The following is a 27,019-nucleotide window of genomic DNA, read 5'->3' on the forward strand; positions in this document are numbered from 1 at the left end:
TGTGGAAATTGAAGAATTAAATTAGAGACTTTTCTTAAAAAATTAAATAATAGAATATATATTAAGTAAAGAATTAACAGACAATAAAACAAAACAAAATTTAAAAAATTAAAAAATTTATTTATAAGGCTTTATAAAATATATTAAATAATTTAATATATATCACATATAAATATATTTTTATCATATATCCTCAACAAATGTCATTCCATAGAGCATACATTATTCGTATTCAATTTAGAATATTGTCAATTCATTAAATTTGGTGTTTGGGTGGCTACAAATTGCAATGCATTTCGTAAGTATTTTTTTTTTTTTGTCTGTTTTCGGTTTTTATTTATTTATTTTTTTTTTTGGCTGTGGGTCACAAGGACGTTGCATGTAAATACAATCTAAATCTGTTGCCGTTGCCACACTTGGAGGCAACACGTTTGGTATCGCATGTAATTAGTGAACAGGTACTTGCAGTCAGGTGCATGGCGAATAGAGCAGGGCTTAAAAAATAAACTCCCGAGTAGAATTTCAAATTCAGTCAAAGTAGAAAAAGAGTTTTTTATTTGAGTGGGAGAGAGATATGTATATATAATTAGCTAGAGAACTGCTGCAGCTAATGCAAAGCTCAGTTAATCCGCCTTAAGGATTCTACTATTTAATTAGGAGTAGCGGAGTGGAAATGGCAAAAGCATAAACAAGAAGTTAAAGTGCTCTAGTAGAGCTCTATGGAGTATACGATGGTAGGAGACAGCGATTTTTACAGAGTTTATATCTATAGATAATCCCTTTTAAACCTTTTAGCTATCGAAATTATCCATTATGCTTAGAATATCGATTAATCTTAAAGTTCCTATATGTTTATACTTGAAGTCAATCTTAGCATTTAATACTGATCTTTATAATCACAACAACATTAATCCATTTCAAACTTTGCAGACTACATCTCATAAAATTCTGAAATATAACAAGTTTTTTATCGATACTAATCGATTGCAAGACAGCTGTAGTTATCGATGACTCTAAGCGAATTTGAGCAGCGCTTGCAATAGGTGTAGCTACATCTCCAAGTGTCATGCCCCATCTCCCAGTCGCATTCCCTCAAATCTCTATGTCTATCTCTAGATGTATTTAGATCATAATTTCATACTTCATACTTTCAGACACGCCTGCCTTCGCATGTTGTTAACATAAACTTTACACACTGCTTACCCACTTTCCATGCAGTTGAACTGTCAATGCTCGACTTTTCCAAATGAGGTGTAAAATTTCAATCCACAGATTTCAAATCTACGCGCAGAGCAAATCAAAACAAAGTCAAAGAAAGCAAATGCAGCAGTTAAAAGAAAAAATATCTATGTATGTATATGTTATACGCAAATATTTGCATAACACTTCGTGTTTAGCAAATGCCAATGCACAAGAGGGCGAGAGATTGAGCGCTGGAGCGAGACAGAGAAAGAGAGAGAGAGGGAGAGAGAGAGAGAGAGAGAGTGAGAATGACAGACAGCCCTTGTCTAATGTGGCTAAGGCTTGCAGCAATCTGCTAAATGTTGCTTATTTTCATCAATTGCACTGAGGGAGGAAGGGCGTGGCAGGCAGAGAGAGAGAGAGGGATAGCACAGGAGACTAGAGACAACAAAATCAACAGCAATGCTAAATTGTTTAATTGAATTTACCGCAGATGCGCTTAAGTTGGCAGTAATTTAGCAAAGCCATGTAGTATTTTCTAAATGTATCTCACAGATACATTTGGTATCTGTATCTGCATGCCAGGCAGCTAGCCAGCCAGCCAGCCAGCCAGGCACGGTACGTGCCAGCAGCATGGGCTCGATTGTCGTTTGCAATACAAATACAGAACAACAAGCAGCAGCACCAGCAGCAGCTCCCAGCATTTGCAATGCAATGCAATGCAATGAAATGAAATGAAATGTATCTATAAGATACACTCAAGCACACACATGTAACTAACAGCTCGACGACAATGTCCGTGTGTGCTGTCGTTGTTGTTGTTGCTTGTGCATTGGCAAGTGTTTTCTTCCTGTAACTATGCATTCAATTGAAAATGGCAAAGAAAGTGCCTTGCCTGCTTCTGGCTGCTGCTGCTGCTGCTGCTGCTGCGACGGGTTCTAGATTTCTCCCGGGCCCAATTATGTGCAGGCTCAGCTTCTGCTTTCATTTCTCAATTGGTCACTCACTCCGGCCACTGGCCAATTGTCAATTGCTCAATGTAGTTGATATTTAAGCTTTAGCTTTTTTTTCTCACATATATTTTTTCTTTCCTTTTTTTTTGTACACTTCAGCTTTGTGTCAAAGTTCGTTGCATTGCAACACACACACACACAGAGACACACGCACAGACGTGCGGCTAATTAATTTGTTGTTCTTTTGCTCTTTTCAAGCAGACCTCAAGTTTAGTTCATTAGCTGCAAAGTTTTATTCTGTGCCATCGAACATCATTAGTCAACATTGACAATTGCAATTGGGCAATTCTTTTGAATGCTGCTTAGACATTTAGCTATATTTGTAATGAAGCTATTCCGGTAGGTAGAGTGACATCGAGACAGATGTTCTTAGAGTGTGTATAGAGTGCTAGCAGCAAAACTTTTACTTGCAGGTTCATAGAACTTTGTGGAACTTGGCAGCTGTCTAGATCTATTCTGATATGCCTTAATATTCCTGATAGTTTAATTTTAGACTAATCTTAATCTAATATCTTTCTTATACTGTAGACATACTTATCCATACTCTTCATAATACAGAAGCTATTGCCCTTGCTTTAATTATGTATTCACATATCTAATTTCTATGCAGATATTATACAGCAAAAATTAGCAAAACAAACCATTTACATATATTCTATAAGCTTATTCAATTATGCCATTCTTTTGGCTCAAGAGAACAGTTAAGTATAAGAATAGTTTATAAATTATTCAATCTATAAGGAACTTAAGTACCACATTTAAATCAGTTTCTATAGAAACATCAAAAGCTTTGCTTTCTTGACTTATCAATCATATGTAAATTTAGCTATAAAAATGCTAAATAAACTGCTACTTCTAGAGCAGCAATTACTACTCGACTTTAAATATAGTCTGAACATATATTTTTACATATTTCTCATATTATCTCCATCGTCTACCTCCTAAAGAGTATTTAAACTGCATCGCCTCAACTAAAACCTTTGCCTCATTCAAGCTCATCTGCTGAGACCTCAAAGAAATCGCCGCTCTTAGCTTAAGAGAGCGTTTCGAGCAAGCCATGCGCATGCGCAGCCGGCTTACATGCTCTTACGCACCTAATCTCCCGCGCTCGCGCTCTCTCTCTCTCTCTCTTTGTTTGGCTCTCTCTCGCTCTGTTTGTTACGCTCTTGCTGGTCTGCCGGTTACACAGCGTCGCGTCGTCGCTTCGTCTCGATCATCAACGTCATTATGATGGCCAGAAATGATCATCGGCGCTAATGATGATCATCTTGACCATTTATGTGGTCGTGTCTTCGTACGTTTTGTTTGTTGGCGTCTCTTTCGGCTGTGGGAGCTTCCAACTTTTCTTTCTTAGTTGGCTCGGAACTTCTTGGACTTGGACTTTCTTGCTTTCAGCATGCTTAAAAGTCTTTTGGAAGCGCCAAGACGACGACAGTCAGTACGATTTGTGCGCTGCAAGCGTTTGGTACGCTGTAACGGAACTTCGATATTCAATCAAAAACAAATAAATCATGAAAATAAATCAAAGCCAACTAGAAATATTTTCATAACTAAAACAATACGTAAAAAAAAAAATAAAATAAACAAGGATGCCCCTAGCAAGTGGCAAAAAGTGCGTGAAAACAATTTTTAAAAAATTTTAAATAATTTTAATATAAATAAATTCAACACTAATTGAAAACGAGCCAACAAAAAAAATTTACAGTTAATTGAAAATAAATCAAAATATAGAAAACACAAAAAAAAAGCCAAATAAAAATTGCATATCAAAATTAAATTCAAAGCAAACGCGAATTGTTTTCGGCCAAATTGTTTATGGATTTGCTCGCATTTTGATTTTGTTTTATGCATTTCCGCTTCAACACGCGGCTGCAACAACGGCTGCCACAGCCAGGGCCAGTGCCACTGCTTCACGTCGCATCAACAGGTAAGCCTCGCATTCAGCCAGGATTAGGTTTGCTTTAAACAAGCCAAAGCGACAGCCAAACAGGCTGCTAGCTACTAAACAACAGCCAAAAGCGAAGCCGAGCTCGCTCCTAACTCAGACGAAATCCCGTAACCAAATGCCCGTAACCAAAGTCCGGCGCAAATGCAGTTCAAGCCACTGCCACTGCGACGAGTGTCGACAAAGCGGATTACTCTACAAATATTTACAAGCCTTCAATTATGTGTGGGTGTAGGTGTATATATAGGTGTGTGTGTGCATGTGTGTGTGTGTTATCCTTTTTGTATTGTTGCCTATTATGCGCATATTTGATATTTGTTTTGCTGCCGCTGCTGCTGCTGCTGCTGATAGCATATTTATTTTCAGGCAAGCAGCAACTGTTGCTGCCAATTGCCAGCTGCATTCAACACAGACGCACACACACACACATAATTCAATTTTTTTTTATGTTCTCTCTCTCGGTATTTTTTTTGGGCAACAATGTAAGTTTAGTGTGGCTGAAATAGTTAAAGGCACACAGGTGAAAAGAATGAAATGAAAACTTGTCTTTAATTAAAGAAAAGGAGCAACGCAACAACAGCAACAGCAACACATAAACAAGTAAGAATGTTGCAGGCGAGTCGCACTGACTGCGAAATGATCGCTCGTTGTACTTATTATGGAAAATTATTAAACTTCCTCTCCTCAGTTTAGTTGTATTTAAAGATCAGTGCATAAAAATAAAATAATAACAATGAGAAATAAATAATTAAGAAATATAAGACATAAAATTAATAAATGAAAAATAGTAAATATTAAATAGATACTTAACAATAAATAAACTGTTAATAATAATGCATAAATTATGAAAAATATATAAAAGATATAATGAATTAATAATAATAAAATAATAATATATTAATAAATGAATTAATAATATATAAAATTATAATAATCTTAATAAATTAACTTTTATTAATTTTTGAAATATTTAATAACTTAAATAATTAATAATTTAATAATCCTAAAATTTTTTTAAATATTTAGTTTAGCTTTAAAAAAATCTGTGAAATAGCTCAAGCAAAAATTTGTGGTCAATCTTTATCATATTAGACTTCGAATAGCCTGTTCGAAACCTGTTACGCCACAATGGGCCGATCCACATTTTTACATGTAAGATCTATATACATGATCGATTATAAAAATGTTCCAAGTGTTCCCAAAATTCTTGAGCAAAAATAACAAAATTATATTGGCAAAGTATACTCAAATATATCTCATATATCGAACACACATATACATATCAGATCTATTTATAGATTCATGCCTCAATCAAGTATCAATCTGGCAGCCAAATACAAAAGCTTATATACCCTTTTACTAAATGCCATGAACGAGCATAAAAACAAGTGCAGCAGCCCAACAAGCAGAAACGAGTAACACGCAGACACATACACACACAGCCACACACACAGCCACACGCAGGCACACGCACACACACACGGATGTGTGTAACTGGAAAACAAGTTAAAAATGCCTCAGCTACATTTGGTCAAGAAGTTTACAAAGCCAAACATAACCAAACAGTTAAGCAAAGTCAAGAACTATAGAGTAGCTAGAACGTGTGAGACAGAGAGAGAGAGAGAGAGAGAGAGAGAGTGCTAAAGAGAGAGAGAGGAAGAGAGGCCAGAGGTTGCAGAGTTTTTCCTAAAACAGCTTTTGTGTGATTTTTAATGAACCGACTCAGAGCACACTTGACCAAAACCAATGCCCAAAAATCCCAGCCAAAAACACTTAAGCCCCACAGCTTGGCTTTTCCCATAATATTAGCCAAAAAGAATTTAATAAAAAGGCTAAAAGAAAACAAAGGCCAAACCATATTTATGCAAGCATTAACACAAGGCATATCCTCTGTCTAGCTGTCCATGCGTCTGTCTCTATTGTGGGCTGCATTACACAGATATATATATACATTTATATGTATATATATATCTCTACGACTATGCCTTGGGTAACAAGAGTTAAGCTGACAGCGAGAATGCTTGGGCTAAATATATATCCACTGACGTTTGAGTTACTTTCTAAATAGCATTTTACATTTAGCCTCCTGCCAGCGAGATTTGTGCAGTTGCAGTTGCTGCTGTTGCTACTGTTGCTGCTGTTGTTCTTATTGTGGTTGTTGTTGCGGTTAAATAAATAAGGCAACGACGTGCTCATAGTTTAGCCACAGCTCAGCAAATAAGAAATTGCCACAGCACAACTGCCACTGCCACTGCCACTGCCACTGCCACTGCTGCTGCTGCTGCTGCCACAGCCACTGTGATATTATAGATGCGTTCTGTATACGACTTTCCAACCCACTTCCTTTTGTTATGGCTGCTGCAGTTAATAATTGCCAGACAGTCAGTCAATTTGCTGCACATTAATCAACTCCAACTCCAACTCCAGCTCCAACTGGAACTCCGCACAACCGCTAGATAGCGGGCTCATCTGTAATTTGAGCACTCGCACGAGTATCTTTACAGCATTTGTATTTTTTTTTTTTTTTTGTTATTTGCCCACCTCTAGCTTATGGCCAAAACGTGGCTTAGGCTTGCCCACTTGCATTTAGCCAAAATGCCAGCTGACCAAAGAGACTCAGCTGTTAGCCGCCTGCATGACATAATAACCAGTCTAGCCTGGCCACAGTCTAGCATAGGTCAAAAGCTACAATTGCTGCAAACTCTTAAGACTTTCTATCTAATACGCAAATCAGCTAATACAATGGCTCATACACATATACAAATACATATATATCGTAAAATATTATGAAATGCTGTCTAGATGCTCAAAATTCCATGTGAACCTGTTATAAATAGAGAGCTAAATCGGGACTATGTCATAATAGCAACGACGAGCAGCAAACTAGTTGGACTTAAACATGTGAAGAGCATAATTGTTCAATTGTTTGGCTAGGATGAGCACGATCGTGATTGCTGTTATCTAAGATAATCATATTTAACAAAAAATATAAAAATAAAATATATTCAATTATAATATCAAATATAGCATCAAATCTTATTTAAAGTAAATATAAAATATAATAACAGATTAAACGACTCAAGCCTTAGAAACTACTCAGCTTTTGCTGGACTCAATTCAAGTGTGAGAACCATCAAAGTATGAGCATCAGAGCAGCAAACGATCGATATTTATCGATTTCACTATACATATTTCAAAGGTCATTCCAGGCAGTATAACATATTAAGACAGAAAGTTTGCATTAACGAAAGTAGAATCCGGTTAAAAAGACACAGAAGTAGCCGTCGTTATACCCCAAAGACGCCATAGCCATATAAATTTGGTCATATTAGTTTGTCTGCGGACCAGAATTTTCGTACGGATGATATAAGCGAAGTCTTTATAACCGGATTCAACTGTATATTAAAGAGATTCTGGATATTTGTATGTGCCTGTCCTAACTACAGAACTCTTTAACCTATCATCAAACTACAGCTCATATATGTACTCAACAGAGGATAGAGGCCCAAGCATCATATGCCACTTGTGCCTTGTTCAAATATCAGTGCATATAATTTGTAATCAAAAATGAAAATGATTGAGAAGAGAATGAAAATGAGAATGAGATAGCAAAATGAATATAGATTGCATTTGGCACAAATATTCGTGCGGCTGCTAATCAAAGATGACAGACTGGAATGGATATATAGGCCTAGACTTTTAATATCAACGTTTTGTGCAGTATTTTCTTGTGCTTTTTGTGCTGTTTTTTTTTTTTCCTATCTTGTCTTCTCTTTGTCTTGCCAACTTCCATTATTCCGAGCCAAGTTAAATAGCAAGAAGAAGATGCTGTTGCTACTGTTGCAGTTGCTATCGTCGTCGCCGTCGTCGTCGTCGTCGTCTTTGTCTTTGTCTCTTGGGCAGCAGGCAAATGGAGCAAGTTTTTGCAACAACTTCAACGGCAGGCAACAATTTTCGTTTTGTTAATTAAACGCAATTCTATTTATTAGCACACACACACAGAGAGAGAGAACACGCACATACACACACATACAGCTGCACAGATTGAGCCCCACTTAGATAGCTCTGGTAGTTGTATATGTCCATGTATAGAGAGCGTCTCAGCGTATATAATTGGCGAAAATTATTTAATTATTATTAAGTGCAGCTGGCGCCCAAACCAAAAGCTCTGCAGCAGCCGAAGAAGTCTCTGCAGCTCCCAGTTGCAGCAACTTTTAACTTGCCACGTTGCCACGTCTTGGGCTGAAGTTCTGTTTGTTGTTTCTTATTATACCCAACATTAATTGATATGGGGTATATATATTTATGCAAATGTATGAGGCATAGCCTCCTTTAGGACGCTGAACTGAGTCTGAAATGTAACCATGAAAGACAAATTATTTACTCACTCTATGTCACTGTCTGTCTATATAAACGCATCAATCTCGAGAACTACTAAAGTTAACGTCTTGTAATTTGGAACTTATATTTGTCTATATAGCACGCAAAATAACTTTAATAGCTGTTTCCAATATTTCAGTTTATTCCTATTTATCGATAAATATCGTTATTTAATATAGCGTTTTTATGTATGACTTTGATAGTTTTCTCTCTACAATACTTTGCAAATTCCAGGTTTATAATTTAGCATATTAGAAGCGAAAGCTTTATCACTTTTCCAAATCATCTCCAAGTCGTGCATACCCTAATCTAAAGCAGTCTCATTTCTGATGCAACAACAGCAGTTTGTCACAAAGTTCTGGGTATCTGCACGTCGAGCACTCCCCATTAGAGCATTTGTTTTATTTATTTCGTTTATTTGCTTGGCAAAGTTTTGCTACGCCAGCTTATGCCTGTTTTTGGCTGTCTTTTTCTGGCTGTTTCTGGCTGTCGCTTTAGCTGTTTTCTTCGTCATCTTCTGCATCTTATATTGCATTTCCAATGCCATAATTAGCCAAAATCTAATTTAGCAATCGCACGCCTCGCATATGCAAACAAAAAACTTCCAGCTTTCGCATTGAACAATGATGATGCACTGACAATCCGAATTATTATATATTCTTTCTTTTTTCGTTTTCTGGGTGTGTGGGTGGCTTTATATTGTTGTTGTTGTTGCTGTAGTTGTTGGATTTTATGGTTTTGGATGTTGGCTTTTTGGGTTTACCACCCGCCGCTCGCTGAGTGCCATGTAATTAATTTGTGGCGCGCATTGTTGCTGACAGATGAACGTGGCAGCCAGCTGCTGCTGTTGCATTTGATGTTGCTGTTGCATTTGATGCTGCTCTTGCTTCTGCTGCTGCTGCTGCTGTTTGTTAACTTGATTAATTAAAATGCAGCAGCTTTTAATAGCGTGGCGTGCACATTTGCCATAAGTTTTGTTATGCGCCAGTTTATCTAGCTGCTTATGCAATGCACAATGTCTTCGGGTCTTGGCTCATTGTCTAAGCACAGATATCAACAAATCTGTGTTCATAAGAAAACAAATACAAATCAGATTGATTTCTAAAGAAACTCAGAAGAACTGCAACAAACAGCCTAAGTCTACTCAAATGACTTGGAGCTCAAATGCCAACAGCTAGTGGGAGGTTAATCGAAAGGCGAGCTAATAATTCCTGGAAGAGGCTAAGATGTAAGAGAAGTCTATAAATATTTCATTTGTACTTTCAAAAACTTATTTATAGAAATACAGATATATATTAAATGAAATATAAAATTTTCGTAGAAAAAGTTCATTCCAATCAAGATTCAGATTGCATCTTAACTATGTTTCTTATTTCAAGTGCATTCATATGAAATTTCAGAGATTTACATATGTATTTCACCAAAAAGTAAACAAAACTTGGTTTTATTAAAATGGAAGCAAATGTGAACACAGATAACACATTGCGGTAGGGCATTGATGACTGCATAATACACATTCAAAAAGAAATGCATTAAAAAAGAAAAATACTGAAAAAATACCAAAAAATACTGAAAAAGAGCTCAATTGAAAAGCAGATCTCATACGCGAAAAGCAAACAAAACTTGGTTTTATTAAAATACAAGCAAATGCGAACGGATAAACACATTGCGGTTGGGCATTGCTTACTGCATAATACGCATTCAAAAGACAAAGGCATTAAAGAGGAAAATACTAAAAAAATACCAAAAATACTGAAAAATACCGAAAAATACTGAAAAGAGTTCAATTGAAAAGCAGATCACATACGCGTAAAGCAAACAAAACTTGGTTTTATTAATATGCAAGCAAATGTGAACAGATAAACACATTGCGGTTGGGCATTGCTGACGCATTCAAAAAACAAAGGCATTAAAGAGGAAAATACTGAAAAAATACCAAAAAATACTGAAAATACCAAAAAATACTGAAAAAATACCAAAAATATTGAAAAGAGTTCAATTGAAAAGCAGATAATATACGCGAAAAGCAAACAAAACTTGATTTTATTAAAATGCCAGCAAATGTGAACAGATAAACACATTGCGGTTGGGCATTGCACACTGCATAATACGCATTCAAAAAACAAATGCATTGAAAAAGAAAAATACTAAAAGAATACTAAAAATACTAATACTAAAAAATACTAAAAATCTTAACTTACCAACTTCCGTACACAGCAAGCCAATCAACTCTCTTTGTCGCTGCTTGAGCGAGCATCAAATTGCCGTGCTTTTGCATAGTTTTCATCAAAATTCTAGTTGGCCATAATAAAAAAGGTGCAAGAAGCTGCTGCTGTTGCAGCACAAAAAGTTGACGTGTTGCACGTCAGTGGCAGCAATGAAAGTACGTTTGGTTGCGCACTTTTTGGGCACACACACACACACACAGGTTAATTTGAAAGCATCTAAGTTTTTGATGTGCCCGGGCGCCAAGCTGAGAAGACGCCAAAAAGAGCCAAAGCTAAAGCAATAGCTGTTGCTGTTGCTGACGTTGACTTGTGGCCAACTTGGCTGGCAAACATGACAAACACACACACACACACACACACACAGTCACTCGAGAGTTAGCAGTCAACGTGCCACATGTCATGGGAACTTTTTAGTCGACGCGCAAAGCTCAAATAGTTTGCCAGCCAAGCCAAAGCCAAAGCCAGAAGCAACAGCAACAGCAACAACAACAACAGCAAGAGAAGCAAGAGAAGACAAAAAAAAATGAAGTTGTGAAATCATGGGAGTGAAATATTTTACTTTGTTCATTGCACATTTATTAATAAACATATTTTTTTTTGCCAGCTTTGTTTTAATTTGATTTTGCTTGAACTACTTCAGCTGCTTCTTCTTCTTCTATCGTTGCATGCTGGCATTTTTAATTTAATTTTTCTAGACGTAATGCTAATGCTCAAGTATAACAATACATACACATACATATATATATTTATATTTCCCTTATAAGCACAAAATAATTCATGCGCATCTGTGTTAATATTATGCTGTCAGACACACGATGGCTTAACCCTTATTCGAACCCCGTGAACCGATTCCGTTCGAACTTTTTATTGTGGGCGCATGACTTTGAACTCTTGACACATTTGCCACTTGGCAGTCATAGTTGTTGTTGTTGTAGTTGTTGTTGTAGTTGTTCGACCAACAAAAACATGGGGTAATAGGTCATTGGGGAATTTATGCTTAGCCAGTGGGGAAACACATGTGCCACATACATTTTTTATGCCAAACACTCACACACACACACACTACTACTCCTGCTACTACCGCTGCTGCTGCTACCGTAACCTTTTGCTCTACATCAACCCAACACACGACCTTCAATACTTGACAACAACAACACAACAGCAACAACAACGTTTATTCCACACTAAATTATGTTATTAAGCCGATTTAAACGCAGCTCATGAGTTGTTTGTTTTCTGTTTCGATTTTTTCCCCGCTTCTCTTGTATATCAGCCATAATTTTTTTTTTTTCATTCGCTACAATTGATTTTTAATTTTTAATTTATAACAATCGTACTACGGCTGCAGCAATATTTATTATTATTTTATGGCACGTGTACAAGAAAATAATAAAAAGCGAATTTCATTGAATCAAAAAAAATAAATGTATATATTTATACAAGAATAATAACACTGTGCCGTTACATATTTCAATTATATATATATACATAGATATATGTAAGAAATACCCATTGATAAAATATAAAAGAGTATATTGGTTTTGTGAAATTATATGTAACTGTACTAGCAGGTGTATAAGAGACATGACAGCTTCCTTAATGTGTCATATATAATAGGATCTAAGGTCTAAGATCTATTCTGTTCAAGATGTCATCTAATTAGTCACTTTCTATATTAAATATATATTTTAATAACAATAATTCCTGCTATAAAAACTTTACCGGGTATCTTATAGCCAAGCACTTCCTATATTTTTATTGAAAAATATATACACAATTACGATAATGTTTTCCACAGTGCAGGGTAGCTTCAATTCGGTACTGCTTTTATTTTGATATATTATTTTAATATATATGTATGACAACAAATTTTTTTTAACAATTTTGGTGACGCTTCTTTATCACATTTTTATGCAATCACTTTCACAATCCATCAAAGGGCTCAGCAGCACAATAAACAAATTGAAATTCCAAACAGCTAAATACAATTAATCATTGTAATTGTAATTGCCATAGTTGTTGCTAAATATATACATATATATACATACATTTATATATGTATAGCTATAAGATACTCATTTAATAAGCTGTAATAATAATAATTTTTTAACAGCATTAATTAAGCCGCGTTGTCCAACGACTGCAAGTCAGAGATAACATAAATGCCATGTGATTAATTTTGTAGCTGCCACAAACAAAAGCAAAGTGCAAAAAACAACAAAAAATATGCATTTAAAACATATTCAAAAAAAAAAAAGATGCTCTCAGCGTACATCATCATTAGCATCATCATCATGGTTCGCATCATTCTCATCAGCGTCTGCTGCTTCTGCTTCATCCACTTAGCCAGCCACATCATGAAATTCATGGCTCAATCGGCGCTCGAGTGCGCTTTTCCTTCCCTCGTAGCATGTCCGGCGGCAACAATATGCCAAGCTAAATGCTCGAGTGCTGTCCATAATCCATTAGAAAAAGTAGCAAATTATGATTTATTGCAGCTAAAATGGAGGAGCGTATGCAGGCGGTCGGCTAGGGGGCGTGGCCTGAAAGCCGCAAAGTGTGCGCTGCAAAGTATGCAGCAGCAGCAAAAGTCTTGAACAACAAACGCACTCACATTTTCTATGCGAGCTCTGAAATTAGCAAAAGCCAAACCGAGAGAGAGAGAGAGAGAAAAAAAGGCAAATCTGAATCTATTGAGCGGGTATAAGCGACTAGGCGATGCTTTGTTGCGAGTGAGTTAGGCACTGAGATTGATGTAAATATCTATAGATATCGATAATAATAAAGATATAGATAGAGATTTATATATAGGCATAGATATGGAAATGGAGGGGCTTATAGTTATCTAAGTCTATATATAATAATAGAAAGTTATGATATATTTATATAGACATATATTAGTCTATATAAAATTCAAAGGAATTAATAATGTAGATTCTACAGCTGTTATTCCAAGCCGAGTTCCAAGTTCTATTGTAACTTTTAAGCTATATATGCTAGGCTGGGAATATATATGTAGCTATATATGTCAAACTAAAATGCCTGAAACTGAGCCTATTGAAGTTCTAGAAAGTTATACAATATTTCCCTAGTCAAATTCTACATGGAACACAATGTCCACCTATCTTTGCTTATCTAATTGTACTTTATCCCATAATATATCTGCTTAGGAACAGTTTTTGTCAAACTATTAGTCTTATTCATACATAAATTCAATCTTAGGATATACATATATGGATATACATATATTCAACATACGTTTATGTTAATCAAACTGAGGTTTTTCAACTGTTTTTACTTTGATTTCGACTCGATCCCTAGAGGAAACTCTTGAAAATTGTTCAAAGATAAACATTTTTATATAGATTTAAAATACTATTTAAATATATATCCAAAGGTCTAAGCGGGGTCTGATGCATATCAAACTATGTCCCTCCATCTCTAACTCTCTAAGTCTCAACAGTCGAGTTGGCTATTTTGAGTAATCCCATAATCCAATTTGCATACCTATTTAACAATATCTTAACAGATCTTAAAAGAAGGTCATCGTCATTGTTAACTGCCAAGCTTGCGGACATAAATTCTAATTCGAATGTAGATATGTATATGCATAAATTCTCATGCGAAGCGTGACACAAAATCTTAAAGACTTTGCTCATTTCTATTTGCTGTTAAATATCTAATCTTCACCAATTATTTTGCCTCCAAACGAACATTCGCAACCTATATACCCCATTAACACACACTCCACACGCACACACACACACACACGCAGAGCGCATTGTAAAGTTTGGCTCGTAAAAAGAAAGAGTAGACTCGTATAACATCTAAATGTAAAAATCTTGTAACTTATTTATGGGCGTGCAACTTTTGTGAAATGTTTTGTTGTTGTTGTTGCGGCACAAAATTAAGTATACGCCGTATTTTGGCCGCCATTGCACATGGCCCCCAATTAATGCTCTATTTATGACAGAGAGCCCAACCCCAAACAAAACAAAACCAAAATAAAGAAGCATAAAACATTAAATACCAAAGGTCACACGAATGATGGCTCAATTATACGCATGAGTAATATGCGTGTATTACTACTACTTCTTCTTCTTCATCATCATCATCTCCATCTGCTTCTGTTTCGCCTATTTGGTCATGATTGTTGTGCATTAAGTTTTACGCCTAATGAGCAACAAATTGGGCCAAGTTTTTGGTCAAAACCCCGCACAATTGCGTTATGCAGCTCAAGCTGAAAATTTAAGCGGCTGCAATCATTCATTCTATCATTCGCCCAATACACACACACACATTCATTCACATGCTCATTGGCTTATTTACAGTTCTGGTCGAGCTAACCAAATGCCACTTTAGTTAATAACTTTGACCGCAATACCAAAGAGCAACAGCCATTCGCATATGCTTAGCACCAGAACCGAATTCCGAAAGCACTAACAAAAACTAAATAAACAGAAAATAAAAGCTGGAAATCATTTGAAATAAAAAAAATTCAAACTAAATCTCAAGAAACCAGTTCCATGTTAGATTCTTTGACAATAGGAATCGGAATTAGAACATAGTGTTAACTCGCAACCGTTAAATGGGTCATCAAAAAAAATGTTACCCATTGATAGAATTTCATCAAGAGCAAGACAAAGTTCTCTATCAAATATGTATTTAAACTACTTTTTTTTTGTGCACCGCTTGGAGAGTCGATCAAATATAGATAACAGAATTCTTGTCTATTTATAAAGTATTTTTAAACTAGATTTTTGAGATAGCTCTATATATTTGCATACTTTCAGCATAATATATTATATAATAAAAATGTTTATATAATAATTAATAATCTGAGCTATCAAAATGTTGGGATGAATGAGCTGCATTTGAATCTGAAAGCTTTTTAATGAGGTAGCGTATAGTCTAGACAGTTATATACATATATTTATTGCCATATGACTTTTAAGCTAATGAGACTGCAAAAATGATTTTAAATTAAGATTAAAAATCACTTTTAAAGTGTGTAGAGCATACTGAGCTAGACATAAATATTTCCAATTAGTAAAATAGATACAGAGTTGAAAAAAACTTGATTCTAGATTACACAATCCTGAGATTACCAAATCTAGAGCTTACCAAATCTAGAGCTTACCCAATCTTGCCGGATTAAGTAATTAATTTGTTAAAAATTAATTATGAATTATTAATTAATTAGTAATATTCATTAATATGATCTTTTGTATACCTCAACTTATTTGCCTATAAATTTCCCTTCAAATTTCTTATTATATACTCAACAAATTTGATCTCATTTCTTGGTCTTCATTCTGCTTTTTCCTAATTCCTCTACAAACCCCATTTAGAATTTACAATTTGATACGCCAAAGTATTCAGTTCACACCCAATTCTCCGTCTTAGTCATGCTCCACTGTACATTTACGTAGTCATTAACGTGGGTTACTTTTGCATATTTCGCACGATCTTTTTCCATTCCACATAAATTGAAAACTAACAACAAGAACGAAACTAATTAAAGGTGTGAAGAATGCAACGAGCAAATGAGCACGCACCACTTTTTGCCTCTTCCACATCGTCTTCTTCTTCTTTAGCACAGGTGTAGCTGTATACATACATATACCGTCATATTCATCTGTGTATCTGTGTGAAATTGAATGAGTCGACAGAAGAGCGAAAGGCGCACAATAAACCATAATGACAAAATTACTATATTTAGTATGCGAAAAATCGGTCAAAGTGTCAGTAGGTTGTCAGCAGGTGCCTTCATTAGCACCACGCACACACACTAACACGCACGCACACACTCGACTCCAGACTGCGCTTCAGATTTTGCTCTCACTTTAGCCAAATAACGTCTGCGACATTCGCATGATATTGCAGAAAAAAACACCAATTTTTTTTCTTCTTTGCTTTTTGGCATTAACTTCTTTTCACCTGAAGATCAGGTAGCAGCCGCCAGCATGAAAATCTGTTCAACACGATTTATGAGTTTATTCCCAATTTGCTGCTTCTTCTTCATCTTCTTCTACATGTTATTTATTTCTAGCCAGTCAACTTTCATTTTTGCTGCCATAGAATATCAATATATAGACAAATGCTTGATGGATTAGTGAAAAGAAGAAGCGTATCAATAGTTAATTGGCATGTGTGTGTGAGTGATTGCCTGCCTGCCTCTTCAAATGTGTATGTATGTGTGTGTGCGTGTGTGTGTGTGTCTGTTTTTATAGCACTTTATTTAGTCCGCTTTGTGCACTTGACTCGTCACACAACAGCCTCAACGCCTGCAGTTCAAGTGTTTTCTACTTGTTGTGTTGTCTAGTGTATTTTGACGCGCTTAGAAGTGTGTGCATGCGTCTGTGTGTGTATGGGTGCGTGTGTACGCGCTTCAGAGTGTCTGAAGTGCGGCAATTACTAGCCGCGCTATACAATGGTGCAAGAGCGAGATAGCATGCTGCCGTTGCTCTTGTCAATCAAATTTGTGCGGAGGCGACAAACTTAAGCACAAAATGCTGATCTACAGCCATGTTAAGCACAAAGCAAGCGTGTAGCACAGTGTAAATTAAGCGAAGCAACAATGCGAAACGGCAATAACAACAAACAGCTTGGAAGCTGTTGATTTTGATTCTTTCTTTTGTTTTTCCTTTTGAGTCTTTTCGTTAACGTTATAAAAATTGAAAGCTACGCATTCAGGTGACCCACATTTGGCAGCAGCAGCAGCCTCAGCCGCAGCCGCAGCAGCTGCTTGTTTGGCATGTTTCCCAAGTTCTTAGCTCCAAAAAATCTGTCGATGTTCGACCAAAGCAACAAGAACAACAATAACAGCTATAACAGCAGCATTAACAACAACAACAAAGCCCGCTACTGCTAAAGCAGGCAGAGAGTTTTTTTTTAACACCGTTTGTTGCTCTTTGATACTCTTTGATGCTCTTCTTTCAGAACTCTTCCCTTTTTGACATACACTAGTAGCAGGCATGTTGTACAGAAACACCATATGTAACGCATAGCAAACTTACACGAAATCATATAAAAAGATATGTATACACATATACATATATATATTGCTGACTATGTTTAAGCCAATAATGTAACAATTTAAATATTTATATACATATATTATAGTCTCTAACCCATAGCTATTTACAGGGTATTAAAAGTGCGACGCGTCAACTTTGAGAGTTAATTCTTGTTTTCTTTTTGGCATGCAATCAATCTCTTTCTCGCTCGCTCTCTCCCTTTTACCCTTGCCATTTGCTACTGTCCACGGCGTGCACAACTTCGTGAGCATTTCAATTCTTGTCCCCTCAACTCATATTTTTTTTCTTCTTTTTCTGGCATTTTTTCATTATTATTTTTTTTTTTTTTTTTTCGTTTTATTTGCACGCTTACTCGGCTGGAATTTTAAATAATACATTTGACGCTTTCATTTTAGCTAAAACGCCGCGGGGCAAACGCAATTTTATTAACGCCTACCTCTTATACTCGTTCGTTTCCATTCCTATTTGTGCTGCTTTACGTTTTGTGTTTTGCTATTTTTTTTTCTCCCGGCGAAATGTCATCATTAACTTTTGGTCATTTTTCCATTGAACTTCAATTAGCAACGGCTGGCACTCACATTTTTCGCAAAAGGCTTTTCACTTTTTGCACACATTTATGAACTTTTTTTCTTGATTTTTGAAAGTGTCGCAATTAAAAAAGTAATTGGCATAAAAAAGGAAATTGAAGCAGGGCCGCGGGTTGCAGCTAATTTTTCGTATTTGTCGCGAATTTGCTTCACTTTTCACACACACTTTGCACTTTATTCTTTAATTCACACGTATTTAAATTTAATTTCTCATTTATTTAATTTTAGGCAGATGCCCGAATTATTAACGCAATGTTTGACACGCTAAACAACTAGTTGTAAACGGTAAGTAAAGATTAAAAAGAAATAAGAAGTGGGCGAAGGTGGCGACGAAGAGCGAGACCGAACAGCTGGAGTGAATTAGTATTCTAGCTATCATGCGAACTGGTCACACTGACTGATTAAGTTGGAGCGGCAGATCTGTGCCCTTTCGTCAAGCTTTAAATAGTTGCCTGGGCGAGAGTGAGAAAGCAGGCACGTGACGTCATTGATTTTATTTTATGCTGTTAATATTTGAATTTAATGAGCTGCAGTGAATATAGTGCAACTCATTAGCTAAATAAACTATACTAACTAAATAAATAATGGTTGATTGCAGCAAAATACATGAAATGGTTGACTATTAATATATACATATATGTATGTATATTTAATTGATTACTAAGTACTGTGTGCTTTCGCTCAAATAACTTACACATATGCACAAATGTACTTCTACATTTACAAATACGAATTTACATGTATGCATGTATGTGTATAAATGGATTTCTGAGTGCAGAGAGTAAGCAAAACAATTGTGCCTTCTCGCTCGAACGCTCGGCTTCAAATGATGTGCAGGCTCCATCGTTTGATTGATCGACTCTAAAAGGAACCCGAGCACGTATGAAGTTTGAGAAGGGCCTTCTATGTATGTGTGAGTTGTAAGTAGCTTGCTGTTGTGTGAGGGAGCGAGAAAGTAGATGAAGCTTAATTGTAGGCCGTAGCCGATTGCTGTTGTGAGCGAGAAAGTTGATGCAAATCAGGCTTAAGTACAAAGAGAGAGACAGAGAGAGCAAGAGTGGTAAAGCGAAAAAGGCAAACAAAATGCTGTGACGTCATGGAAGCAATTTTAATTCTTCGGAATGCAAATTAAAAAACTTAAATTCAACTCCAATTCATTAATTTGACAATTTTGCGAAATTTAAATATTTATTTCAGATAGTCAGTGCGCTTTAACTATTTTTAAATCTAAAATTCGCTTTTAAATGGAATCCAATTTTAAGCTGGGGTTTAGGTAATTGCCTGTATGTATGTGTGTATGGGTGTATGTATGTACAGCTGCACTAAATCTGGTTGCCAAAAAAAGAAACGGATTTTATTTCTATTTCCATTTTCGTTGCCAACTTATTTTTATTGAAATTTTGGCCCACAAAATTATTTGCAAAAAGAGGAAAAGAAGAAATAAAGGAATGAAAGCAATCGACAGGCCACGCCCCCACTCTGGCGAATAGGAATGCATATACATATAGAAATATATATATATATACATATATCTATGTATAGCAGCTGAAAATAAAAACTGTTGAACAATGCCAAAGGAAAAGAAAAAGAAAAACAAAATGCGAACATAATCAAACAATATTCGCTTTATTGAGCTTTTAAGCCGCTCAGCCGCTCAAAGTATCGAGTACTTTGTGCTCAGTATCGAATATACTAGCACTAAGTACGGCAGCAAGCAGTTGTAATTTGAATACCCTATAAACTAACGAATGTATATAGGGCATAATTGGCATCATTTTGATTAAAATATAAAAGACGTTTTGATGAAACTCATGGATATATCTAATACAAAAATCTCTAATAACATAAATATATCTTGTAATTTTTACAGAGTATTACATACCATATTATCCTTTTTTCAGTCAGAATTCCAATCAGAAAGACGCATTCCATTGTATTCATGAGTTTATAGAGTAGTGCTTAGCCTATCCGTACCACTGCTATCAGGAGTCCTATATAGTTGTTAATTTCCCTTTACATGGATGTGAGAGTTTCTCTGTAAGGGAGCCAAAACAAATAAAGCATATTAGATACATCTAATGCTTGTGTGTGTACACAGAACTTCTATAACATCCATACAAGTAAAGCTATGTATTTTCAAGTTCCGTATATCTGAATTCCAATTGGCGATTGTTGGCAAAGTGTTGGTAAACGCTTTCGGTCGAGAGGGCAAATTAGCAGCGTCGATTACGAAAATTGTCGATAAATGATTGCAGCTTTATTTGAGCGCCCAAATAGTACTTAAATGTAAATTACATGGAATATCAGCGATTTATGAAACAACACTTTTGGCAATATTCGCGGATTTTACAATTTCGGATTAGCGATTTATGAGAGGGTGAGAGATATATATGTTTTTTCTATTTTGTGCTGACTGCAAGCAACGGCTAATTCAACAAATCAGTGGCATTCCGTATGCATATTTGGGCCATATTCACATTGAGTGCAAAAATAACAGCAAAAAGTACGGGGGGAAAATGGGGCGAAAAAAATGTGGGAATATGGAATGGAATGGGCTTTCGTATAAATGGAAAGATTTACTAACGAACTGTTCGATTTTAGATTTGTGTTGATGGACAAACAGGATGAATAAAAATTTGCATGTTAGCGCAGAGAGATTAATTGCTCAACGGGCAGATACCCTGTAAATTTGGGGAAGTGGAACAAGTCTAAGAAAATGGATTGTAGGTGGAAATTATGGGGTAGAAAAGTTAAGAAAAGTTGATTCGGCAATAGGATACTCTGTATACAAGAAAAATAAATTGAATGAATATGAGTTAAAAAAAAGTATATTAATGGAATAAATCTTATCTGTATATTGAATATTTTTTAGTTTTTTTGGTTTGTAAATATTATTAATATTAAGGCTAAAAATACTTGACAGAACTGTTCTGGGGATAATCAAATATATGTGGAAAGGCTAAAAAAAAAAATCCATTAATATGAGAATTTATATAAGATAAACATCGCTCCTCTATCTTCCTCGGCTACTTTTATGCAATTACAGGGTATGCAAGGCACATAACTAACCATGCTTGACTGCCGTTAAGGCTGCGTGGGTGTGTGTTTGTGTGTGTGTGTGTTGTGTGCTGTTTTGGCTAATGAAGCTATTAGTGTTGGCCTTGTTATTGACCATTCATCGTTAAACTGAACTGTTTTTATTATTTTGGCATCTTCCTTTTATTTTTTTGCTTATGGAAAGCGTTCGACGGCGACGTCGACGACGGAAATTCCCATTTTCCGCAAGCCCCCGCTACAAAAATATTTTTTTTTTTTACTTGATTTACTCCATGCTGGGCCACAAAATACAAAAAGGCAACAGCAAAATGGCAAAAGTTGTTGTATATATATATACATACATATATATGAATGTGCATAAATATATTTGAATTTGTGTGCTGGCTCAAGAAATGAGAGGCGAGCATATTGGCTTCTGATATTTTGTATCCATTGGGGTTGATGCATTGAAAGTCTTTGTACAGGAATCGGTTAAGATTTATGTATATAGATCTACGAATCTATATTTATAGCTAGATTGGCCTCCCTATCTAGAGCAAGTTATTAAGGTATTATCATCAGAAAATATCAAACAATTCCTATAAATTAAAACCTTATTCAAGTCTCGAATAAGTATTCAGCAGTCGGGCATGCCCGTTCGAGCGATGCTTATTTTGTTTTTATGCTAACTGTAAAGTTAAGGGCAGTCGGACGATTTCTGTAGCATATCCGTTATGTGTTTCATTTTAATTTTCATGCTTTGTGTGAGAGAGACAGAGAGAGAGAGAGAGAGAGGGCGAGAATGAGGGAGCGAGACGGTTTAGCTTAAGTGCGAGTGAGAGAGCTAATGTAAAACGAATTCAAATGGAATGAAATAAAATGTTTTCGACTATTGGCGGAAGTGTGCCATAAGTTTATTTCTTGTGCGTGAGAGAGAGAGAGAGAGAGGGGGGGGGGAGGGGGAGGGGGAGAGGGAGAGAGAGTTTGGGTGTGTGTGCGTGCGTGCATGGCATTTAGTTTGCTGCGCATTTGGTTATATTTTGGCTTATTGGCTTTTAGGCGCCATAATGTAACGGAAATTGTTCAACTTTTTGCCAAAGATATAAATATATAATTCAAATGTCGCAAAAATGGGGACGACGCCGGCAACTGGTTGCTGCTCCTGCTGCTGCTGCCGCTCCTGCTCCTGCTACTGCTGCTGCTGCTGCTGCTGCTCCTGCTGCTGCTGCTGCTGCTACTGCTCCTGCTGCTGCTGCTGCTGCTGCTGCTCCCGGTTCAATTTAGTATTTCAACTTTGCTGCAAACAGTTTCGCCTCGGGCAAGAGCTTGGCCCAAACAAACATCTGGCTGGCAGAGAGAGAGAGAGAGAGAGAGCTCTGGCAGCTGCCAGCCATTAATATTTTTCAACTATTTGCATAAATTAATGTGCGCACAAAATGTTGCCCAAAATATGCCAGCAGCAACTTACCCAAATTGGGGGCGGTAGGGAGGTACACACACACACACGCACACACACACGCTCTGCACGCCCTGCGTGTGGGTCAGCTCTGTTTTGCAATTGCATTTCAGCCTGGGGCACATATTACTTTAGCTAAACTTTAGCCAACATATTTAAATACCGCCCGCACACCTGCTCTGACAGTGGGCGTGGCAGCGCTAATACGCAATTAGTTAGTGGCAACGCACGGCAAAAGGTGAAACGTTCATTGTGTCAGCTGCTATTTGGCTTTGCCTGATGATGGCCAGGTCTCTGTCTCTCTCTCTCTCTCTCTCTCTCTCTCTCTCTTTGCCCCTCTCTCTCTCTCTCTCTTTGCCTGTAGCTTAAATGCATCATACGTGCGGACTACAAAGTTTTTCGCCAGCATGCGAAGTGCATTGCATTCATAATTTAGCAGCAACAATTCTCTATTCCTCACTGCCTATCTCGCTTTTTCCACTCTCTCTCTCTCTCTCTCTTTCTCTCACACACATTGAATTAATATTATAAATCAGCTTACGATATTCGCGATTTAAAGCATTTTAGCAAACAAAAACCAATTATATTTATTGGGCATTTTTTTTGGCATTTAAATTACTAAAAAAAAAAAAAAAAATAAATAAATAAACACATGAATTAAAATAATTAAATATTTTCATTTTTGCAAGCATTTATTAATTTATTATTTTTTAGTTTTATCAAATAAATACCATTGCATATTTATAAAATAAAATACAATGATATATACTTTGAATTTATATTAATTATTATAATTTATAAATTTAAAAGATATGTATTTTTATGGAGAAAAATTGAAGTATTTGTACTTTATATTTTCATTCCACATTTTTCAGAAATTAAAATAGATCTCTTTAAATTAAAAAAAAAAAAAAAAAAAAACAACAATGAAATAGACTTTGAATTTATATGTATTAAATTTTGTAATTTATCAATTTTAAAAACAAACAAATATTTTTATGGAAACAAAATTCTGTTTCTTTGCAATTTTTCTTTCATTTTTCACAAACTAAAATAAATATTTTTAGATTCAAATTTAAATTAATTAAATTTATTTAATTACATATTTTAGAAACAGGCTTTGCATATCTTTCTTGAAATACCTATCTACCTTTCCATAACAGCCTAGGCAGATATTTCTCTTTCTGTCTCTCTATCTCTTTCGCTCTCCTTTATTTGCTTTGCTTACCCATTGCTTACTCATACAACTGAATTCAAAAACCATATAGGGTCTACCAGGATAATTTAGTTCTCACCTTAGATCTCATATAATATCAACTTGAATCAAAACTTTTCAACTTTGCTTTAAAGCTCAGGCACAAATTCATATCAAGGAACAGTACTCACTCGCTCATACTCTGTCTCTCTTTCTCTCTCACACACACACACACACGCACACACACACAAACACTTATGAATTATTATGAAAATGAAAATGAAATAATTGAATTTTGTGAACAATCTTTAAGAGTTGCTCAGGTTCGTTCGTTCGTCGCACTTTAATTCCCTTGGAGAATCTAACTGTTTCTAATGGAACTTAAATACTTTAGATTTGTCGGGCAGGAATTCAATTTACAGCCAAAAAGCATGGCCACACTCGTGTGTGCGGTTAATTGCAAGTGTGTGTGGGTGTGCTAGTGTGTGTGTGTGTGTGTGTGTGTGCTGGAAAATGAGTTGACTGGTAATTGAGTTTTTAGTAGCTGTTAGCGGTGCCACACGAGCTCTTTGCGCCACTTAGTGGCAAAGATGCGCACACACACATGCTTAAATAGAGAGTGAGAGAGAGGGAGATATTAGACGTAGACAGCGTGCGACAGAGCAAGTTGTTAGACCAGCAGCAGGAGCAGGAGCAGCAGGAGCAGGAGCAAAGGTGCATTGTAGCGCAAATTAACTACATACATATGTACGCAGGCAGGCAGCTCTATATATACACACACACACACGCACACTCGCACACACACTTTCAGCCAAAATCCGGCTGTCAGGCTGTTAGGCAGGTCGGCAGGCAGCTAAATGCAAGTTAAAGTTTCCTCAGAGGCGCAAAACCAAATCAAATTTGCACCAAAAACCAAAGGTAAACTTTGAACGCTAGTGGCGGACATTTGCCACGCGCACACACACACACACACACACACACACACACAAGTGCATGCACACACTCATATACATATATGCAAATTCTCATGTCGCTTATTTGTTAATTTACGCGAGTGCGAAAATGCATTGCGTGTGTGAGAGAGAGAGAGAGAGAGGGGGGGAGAGAGAGAAAGGGAGAGAGAGAGAGAAAGAGAGAGCGAGAGAGAGGGAGAGAGAGTGACAGAGGGAGAGCATGTGTGTGTAGCAGGCGAACTTTGCCACACACGCACACACACACACTCATACTACCCTCTCTCTCTCTCTCCCTCTCTCCCTCTCAATCCGCCTTAATTAAGTTATCAAGACATTTTGTGAACCAAAAAAAGAAGAAGCAGAGCAACTTTAGTCCAACTGCAACTGCATTTTGTCAGGCCGCAATAAATTCGCATAATAAATGGCCAGAGTTTAACTGTGTCAACAGCAGCCAACAAAATCTCTGCATGTGTGTGTGTCTGTGTGTGTGTGTGTGTATTACCATTTCTATTCACAAATTTGGCATGCAAAAACGGCAAGAGGCAAGCTACTGCTACTGCTGCCGTTCCTCCTTCTCCTGCTGCAGCAACAGCTCTCTTCACCTGCACGTAAAATGTTAAACAGTCGAGCTAATGTCCAAAGAGCCAGCGCACAAAAGTGGCCAAAAATTGTGCCACAGGCCAAAGGACACGAGCAGCTGTTGCTGCCGCTGCCGCTGCCACTGCTGCAACATTGAACGTCAGCAACATTCACGTCAGCAGCAGCAGCAGCAGCATCAACTGAGTATATAACAAAAATTATGCTAAATAGGTAAAGCAGCTTTCACGAAACTGAAACTCAACAGCGAGCACTAAATTATGAGTGGGTGGCCCTCTCTCTGCCTGCCTCTCTCTCTCTGTGTATGTGTGGGCGTGGCTCTTGGCCAACTAAATGGCAATGTCAATGCGGGTCAGCACACAGGCAGGCAGACAGGCATCAAGGCAGCCGGAGAGACAGCGGGAGGGGCGGGCAGGCAGCAACTGCTCTTAAAACAGTTCATGAACTAGTTTAGTTTTGTAACAAAAAACCCGCAGCTGGAATATTACAGGCGGCTGTAACCGACTGCACAAATACTCGTTAGCAATTGACAAATGAAATATGAAAAGATCCAGAAATATTTTTTACTTAAAGAGTTTTACTAAACATTTTGCAGGCATTTGAAGTATATTGAGTGGAGTATAACTTTTATCGTCCCTAAAACCGGATTCTACTGTATTTTATTCAACTCTATTCTCCATTTTCAAGCAACCAATCAACTCTCTTGACTCTCAAGTGAGCAGGCATATTGTAAAACTTTTCTCGATCTGGCAACGTTCACTCAATCGATCAAAAATAGCACAAAGCGATGGAAACTATTGCATTTAATTAAAAGACAACACACATACGCAGAGTAAAAGAGAGAGCGAGAGTGGGACAGAGTGAGATAGAGCTCAATTTTCCCATCGAAACATTAGCTAAAAACAGTTTAAAGCTAGCGCTTTAAATTCCGCTGTCATTACCACATAAATGAATACGCGCAGGATATGCTGACCCCCAGTGTGGTGTGTGGGCGTGGTCAGGGGCGTGTCTGTAAGTTGGCCCCGTGGGCATTTGTCAACAGTTGGGCAACGACATTGTTGGCAGCGGCAATTGTGACAGGCAAATGGAAACTTATCTGGACGGCACGCGTTTGCCAACTTGGCCCAAATAGGTCTAAGCCAACTGGCACTCCCTCTCTCTCTCTCCCTCTCTCTCTCTCTCTCTGTGCTGCCACGATTTAGCTCGATGATAGTCGCCGCTGCAGATTCACATGAAAAATGTTCGCACATACCTTTTGCGCCTTTGGCTCAAAAGCTGCTGACTGTTAACACGCTCGCCCAGCCAGGCCAGAAAAGGACCAGAGCCAGAACCAGGACCAGCACCGGGAAGCCAGGACACGGCTCTCCCCTGGCACACTGCTGTTCATCTGTTCTGCCGGCTCCTGCT

General features: G+C 37.0%; 1 protein-coding gene and 1 long non-coding RNA gene across 4 annotated transcripts in view; one reads left to right on the top strand and one right to left on the bottom strand.

Moving 5' to 3' along the window:
* LOC108655100 (uncharacterized) overlaps positions 1–18,578 on the bottom strand; it is a 134,317-nt gene extending 115,739 nt beyond the window's left edge. For both annotated transcript variants that reach the window (XR_016197164.1, XR_016197165.1), the window contains exon 1: positions 18,225–18,578. This is a non-coding gene — a long non-coding RNA (uncharacterized LOC108655100). The remainder of the gene's footprint in view (positions 1–18,224) is intronic.
* Positions 3,395–27,019, top strand: part of LOC108652671 (uncharacterized) — a 49,614-nt gene continuing 25,989 nt past the window's right edge. Inside the window, exons 1-2 of one of the 2 annotated variants that reach the window (XM_089262414.1) lie at positions 3,395–4,122; positions 18,604–18,660. The gene's annotated coding sequence lies outside the window, so the exon portion shown is untranslated. Of the gene's footprint in view, positions 4,123–18,600; positions 18,661–27,019 lie in introns of those variants that run through there. The other variant, XM_089262415.1, reaches the window with a different exon arrangement.

Source organism: Drosophila navojoa, chromosome 5 (assembly GCF_054131105.1).
Source record: "Drosophila navojoa isolate 15081-1374.11 chromosome 5, UAZ_NAV_1.0, whole genome shotgun sequence".
Taxonomy (NCBI): domain Eukaryota; kingdom Metazoa; phylum Arthropoda; class Insecta; order Diptera; family Drosophilidae; genus Drosophila; species Drosophila navojoa.